Genomic DNA, 5,851 nt, shown 5'->3' with positions numbered 1-5,851 from the left:
ATGCCTCCTGCCTAAAATGACATATTGGACATTCCCTCACAAATGTCATCCAAGTCGATCGCACATGAATCCAAACACTAAAATGTTTATTTTGAAAATAAATCTAGTCAATTGACAAATCACTCCTGGAAATTGATGGGGCCTAGGGGAACTGTACAGTAGCAACATTACAAACCTGAGAAATGTAGCTCATGACAAAGTTCTGTGAATAAAGAGTGATCAGCTACACACATTTTCCTATTTGATATCATAAAATTCCTGAATTTTACATCCCAAATAAATCCAGTCAGATGTGAACATTGTAACAGATTTATTCTCCTCAAAAAAAGTTAAAAATAGGCAAGATTCTTGTAATATTACTCTTGGACCATGATAGGCCCAAGGTAGCTTCACCTTCCTTCTGCATATCTGAGGAGATTAGAGAACAGTGATGGAATACATTACATTTTAAACTGGTAATAAAACTCTGGCTTTGATTGACACTTACCTAAATCACTGTCAGATCTCTAGCACTTGCTCACAGCACAGCTGGAGTCACAGCAGCCACAAACAGGTCATCCCCACCTGCAGCCTTCCAGCTACAGATAAATATGAAGGTTAGTTTATATAGGAGCATGTCAAGGTACTATACCCCACAACCCAGTTTATACATACCCATCTGTGAAAGAGCGAGGTTTTGTTCTCAGCATCAATGGGGGAAGAGGCTGCAGATGCTTTCAGATGACATGTTATGTAGAGCTGTTGGGAATCATTCTGTGGTTGGAACCTGAAGGACTCAGCTGAAACTGGATCTTGTCATCCTGGGATCTGGACAGGAACTGGGAGCTGGAGCCGGTCAACTTGGCATCAACCAGACACCTGAGGAGACCAAGGGTCAACGTTAGGCTTCAGGGGTTACATTTAAGGTAATATAAGAGCAGTCAAACTGACAACTAAACTCACCCATGGTCCTCAATGAAAGAATATCTAGGGACAGTGTGGACATCAGGCGCCCAAGGTGGCGCACACAGGCGGTCCACAAAGACACGGAGGGGAACGTGGTGGTACGGCATGACCAGGGCTTCATGTTGATGATGTCACCAAGATAGTAATGGTTGGAGGGCCTCTCAAACTGCCAGTCAGCTGGAAAGAGGAGTGGCATGTCAGTGGGGGTTTACACAAAGGAAGAGGCTTCCAGTCAGGTTTACCTACCAGTCATTAACCTCAGGGAGAAGTAGAGTTCCTCTGCCACCATGTTGAAATGTTGGGGATCCAGGTTGGCTTCAGGGCATTTGCTGCTCACATCGTGATTCCTAGAAACAAACATGGACTATGGCATTACTCAAACCTCAGAATGATATGGGTTGTCAAAGTGAAGAACGCAACAATAGTTACCTCAAGTAGTGGCACTCAATATCAACCATAGCTGCACTGGTTTTCACTATAGAAGTGTTAGCAAGAGGTTTTGGCTCATAGACAAGCGTGAAGGTGTAGATCAGCACATCCTCAGTCATCTAGGAACAGGATCACAAGTGATGTAGCACAAAGATAATGATTCAGTCAGGAAGTTAAACAGCAAATGTGACATACCGTCAGCTCACTGCCACAGCCATGCAGCTCTGATTCAAATGTGAGCACAAGAGCTTCAGCGTCCTCCTCAATGGCAGCACAGCATCTTAGAGTGATACGCTCTGGCTGGATGAGCCAGCCAATCCCCAGAAGTTCCTGTTTCACCTCCACACGGACCACACTTTGCCCACACCAAGCCACCACACTGTTGGCTGCCACCTGCTTTAGCCGCTCAAACACTGTAGAATTGCACTCATGCTTCTCAATCGAAGGATAGAGCCAAGTCAGAGGGTTCTCAAATGTCTGCTTGGACTGGAAGCTCTCAGGGTCTTCAGCCTGGCTAGTTTCCTGTCCCACGGGCTCCTGCACCACAGGCTCAACAATGGGCTCACTAGGTTCTTGTCCCACAGGGTCCTCTCCCACAGGGTCTTCTTGCACTGGTTTCTGAGTGTCAAACTGGGCTGAAACTTCATCTTCATGCAGAAACCCCAATCTTGGATAAAACCATCTGGAGATCCAAGCATCACTAACACAGCCAAACACCACGACAACAGCAGCGCTGCAGACACTGCAGACACTTGACTGAACCCCATCACCCCAAATAGATATAAGTTATTCTTGTCAATTCTTCCACAAAGTCTGTCAAACCATTTTATAGCCACGATTGTCTGACAAAGGCCCCACCCCATTCAGAAATCAGCTTGATTATTGTCCAGACCTGATTATTTAAACAGGTGCTGAAGAATGTGAAGTTGATTGTCATTGGTTGCCTTTGTGCACACAAAATCACATACACCTGGAGCTTTATTGAGGAGGGCTCAACTTTAGAGAGTGTTCATAGAAATGTAATATGTAGGACAGACATACTTTTCTATAGTGGATGTTACTCCCAGATCCTGTTGAGCTAACCTTGGTAGAGAAAATTAAGGATTGGTTAGACATCAGTGATATTGGGAAACTGATACACAATTACTATGGTGGAAGTTTTTATGCATTTTTACCGCTTTTCATAGATGAATCCAAGGACCCAGAAAGTGGGCGCACAGCTAGCAGGTGTTTACGTTCCTGAACTTGATGTGCAGATATGTAGAAGACTAACAGATGAACTGTCAGTATAATAATTTGAACTGTTGGCGATAGTAGTTACCCTCCAGTGGGTGGAGGACATACAACCTGTCAGAATTATAGTACGCTCAGATTCCCTGTCTGAATTGAATTGTTTATCATCTGGCTAATCTAATAGGAGTGACCTACTATTGGAGCTATTCATGTTTTTATGGTGAATTGAGAGACAGGGAGTGATGAATGAATGAATTAAATTGTAATTCATGTCAAACCGTCAATTGGCAACCAATCGCTTATGGGATATATTGACACAAACGTTACAATAATTCACTATGGTAATTCAATTATCATTCTTCTTCCGGCGTTCTTTGCATTGTGCATCACAAAAAGATTGGAAAAAAAGTCAGGTCAAAATGAATACATAATAGTAATTAAGGTTATCCAAACAATAATTACATTGCTAGAACAGTAAAATAAAATACATACATACACACTGTATATATACACATACATACATAACATATATAGATAAATAAATATAGGAGAAAATAAGAAACATGCCATTTACCACTCAGAAGCTAAATATTTTTTACACTTTAATTGCAGGTAGTCTTTTTCTTTTATTCCAGGCTTTATAAAAGATAAAGGGCAAGTAGTGAGGTTCTACTGGATCCCAGCCTATTCGCTTGTGGAAGGGAATGAAATTGTGGACCAGTTAGCTCGAAGAGATTTAAAACAAGATAACATTTTAATTAATGTTCCACGGGGTGAGATGAAGCCAACGTAAGATCAGAGACATTTTGATAGATGTGTGGCATGGGAATCTGATGCCAAGGGCCGGCATTTATATGCTCTCCAAAGAAAGGTTGGTAGACCAATATTCAATGGTCAGATTAGGAAGGAAGAGGTGATGTAACAGTAGTGTCCCGTCCTCTCAGGTCGTTGGCGTGGGGTAGGATCAGATAGGGTTCAAGTAGTGGATTAAGGTGATGGGTTTTGATGAGTATAGGGTTAGTTGGTAAAGTAATAAAAAATATGTATCTGCGTGTCACTGTCAAAATTGTCTGAATTATTCTGATGAATCAAGAAATCTGTCATTTGGATGGTTTTGCCAAGGAAGTCTTAGTCACACAATTTTACATCTAGCTAAGGTGTTTGGTGCAGTATTTCTCAAGTACAAAAAGTTGCCTGAAAACCAGTAGTGCACTACAGACAGATTCTAGTCAGCTGCTGCAGTGCAGGACTGATTTCTGAGAACATGTCTACAACTTCATCAGCAAGCTGTCAAACTATCAGAAATAAAGAACAAACTACACACAGTTTACCACTGCCCAAAATCACTATCTAGCTAAGTTCCATCCCTGTGTTTGTCAATGAAGCTTGCTAACAGCAGCAGGCACATTGAGCAAATGTAAAAAAATATATATAAAAAAAATGGAATTGTATGTGTCACATGTCTTACTTACGGGTCCATTTCCAGCAATGCAGAGCTGAAGTTAACATAAAAAAAAATTGAAATAGTGACAAGGAATAAATACACAGTGAAAAACAAATTAAATTAATGAGTAAAAATAACATGGCTACCTACAGGGAGTACCAGTACCGAGTTGATGTGCAGGGGTGCAAGGTAATTGAGGTAGCTATGTGCTGTACATAGAGCTAAAGTAACTAGGCAACAGTATAAATAATAGACAGTAGCAGCAGTGTGTGTGTGTGTGTGTGGCATCAGTATGCATGTGTGTGCATGTTATGTGTGTGTGTTTGTGTGTGTGTGTGTTGGAGTGTTAGCGAAAGTGTGTGTGAGTGTGTGCGCATAGAGCAGGGTTCCCCAACTGGTGGCCCGTGGGCAGAATTTGACCCGCGGTTGGTCATATCTGCCCTCCCAAGTTTTCTGAGCAAAACATGAAAGACTAAAAACACCAGGATATCAGCTCCAAGTGATTTTAATTTAAGAACTCTGTTCCAAGGTATTCCCACACATAATAGAAACGTGACCAGTTTGAAATGCAAGGTTTGAAATGATGATGTTTTAGTCAAACCTATCTGTTTGGGCTTCTTGAGGTCAATTTGCAGTCTACAAATGATTTGTTAATTATGTTCTGGCCCCCCGACCATGCACTCAACAAAACAATTGGCCCTCGGCTGAATCTAGTTGATGATCCCTGGCATGGAGTCAGTGCAAATGGGTTAGTACAAAAAAGGGTCAATGCAGGTACAGCAGTATGTGTAGCCATTTGATTAGCTATATAGCAGTCTTGTTAAGAAGTCTTATGGCTTGGAGGTAGAAGCTGTTCTGGGTCCTGTTGGTGCCAGACTTGGTGCACTGGTACCGCTTGTCATGCGGAAACAGAGAACTCAGTATGTGGCTTGGGTGGCTGGAGTCTGACAATTTTTTGGCCTTAATTAACAACCCATCCGAACACTGCCTACTATAGAGGTCCTGGATGGCAGGGAGTGATGTTCTAGGCCATATGCATGACCCTCCGTAGCGCCTTGCGGTCGGATGCCAAGCAGTTACCATAACAAGCGGTGATGCAGCCAGTCCAGATGCTCTCGATGGTGCAGCTGAAGAACTTTTTTATTTGATTATCTGAGGGCCTATCAAATGAGAAGTTGGTGAGATGAGTATGTAAACAAAGTGGCATAGCAGTAGATGATATAGAGTACAGTATATACATATACATATGAGATAAATAATGTAGGGTATGTAAACATTATATTAGGTAGCATTGTTTAAAGTGGCTAGTGATATATTTTACATCATTTCCCATCAATTCCCATTATTAAAGTGGCTGGAGTTGAGTCAGTGTGTTGGCAGCAGCCACTCAATGTTAGTGGTGGCTGTATAACAGTCTGATGGCCTTGAGATAGAAGCTGTTTTTCAGTCTCTCGGTCCCAGCTTTGATGCACCTGTACTGACCTCGCCTTCTGGATGATAGCGGGGTAAACAGGCAGTGGCTCGGGTGGTTGTTGTCCTTGATGATCTTTATGGCATTCCTGTGACATCGGGTGGTGTAGGTGTCCTGGAGGGCAGGTAGTTTGCCCCGGTGATGCGTTGTGCAGACCTCACTACCCTCTGGAGAGCCTTACGGTTGTGGGCGGAGCAGTTGCCGTACCAGGCGGTGATACAGCCCGACAGGATGCTCTCGATTGTGCATCTGTAGAAGTTTGTGAGTGCTTTTGGTGACAAGCCGAATTTCTTCAGCCTCCTGAGGTTGAAGAGGCGCTGCTGCGCCTT

At 42.8% G+C, this 5,851-nt stretch overlaps 1 pseudogene; it reads right to left on the bottom strand.

Moving 5' to 3' along the window:
- Positions 1-675: 675 nt before the first annotated feature.
- Positions 676-2,130, bottom strand: LOC121842191 (annotated as a pseudogene).
- Between the last annotated feature and the right edge of the window lie 3,721 nt (positions 2,131-5,851).

Source organism: Oncorhynchus tshawytscha, unplaced genomic scaffold, assembly GCF_018296145.1.
Source record: "Oncorhynchus tshawytscha isolate Ot180627B unplaced genomic scaffold, Otsh_v2.0 Un_contig_4974_pilon_pilon, whole genome shotgun sequence".
Lineage (NCBI taxonomy): Eukaryota > Metazoa > Chordata > Actinopteri > Salmoniformes > Salmonidae > Oncorhynchus > Oncorhynchus tshawytscha.
This window is presented reverse-complemented; position numbering and strand designations above follow the sequence as displayed.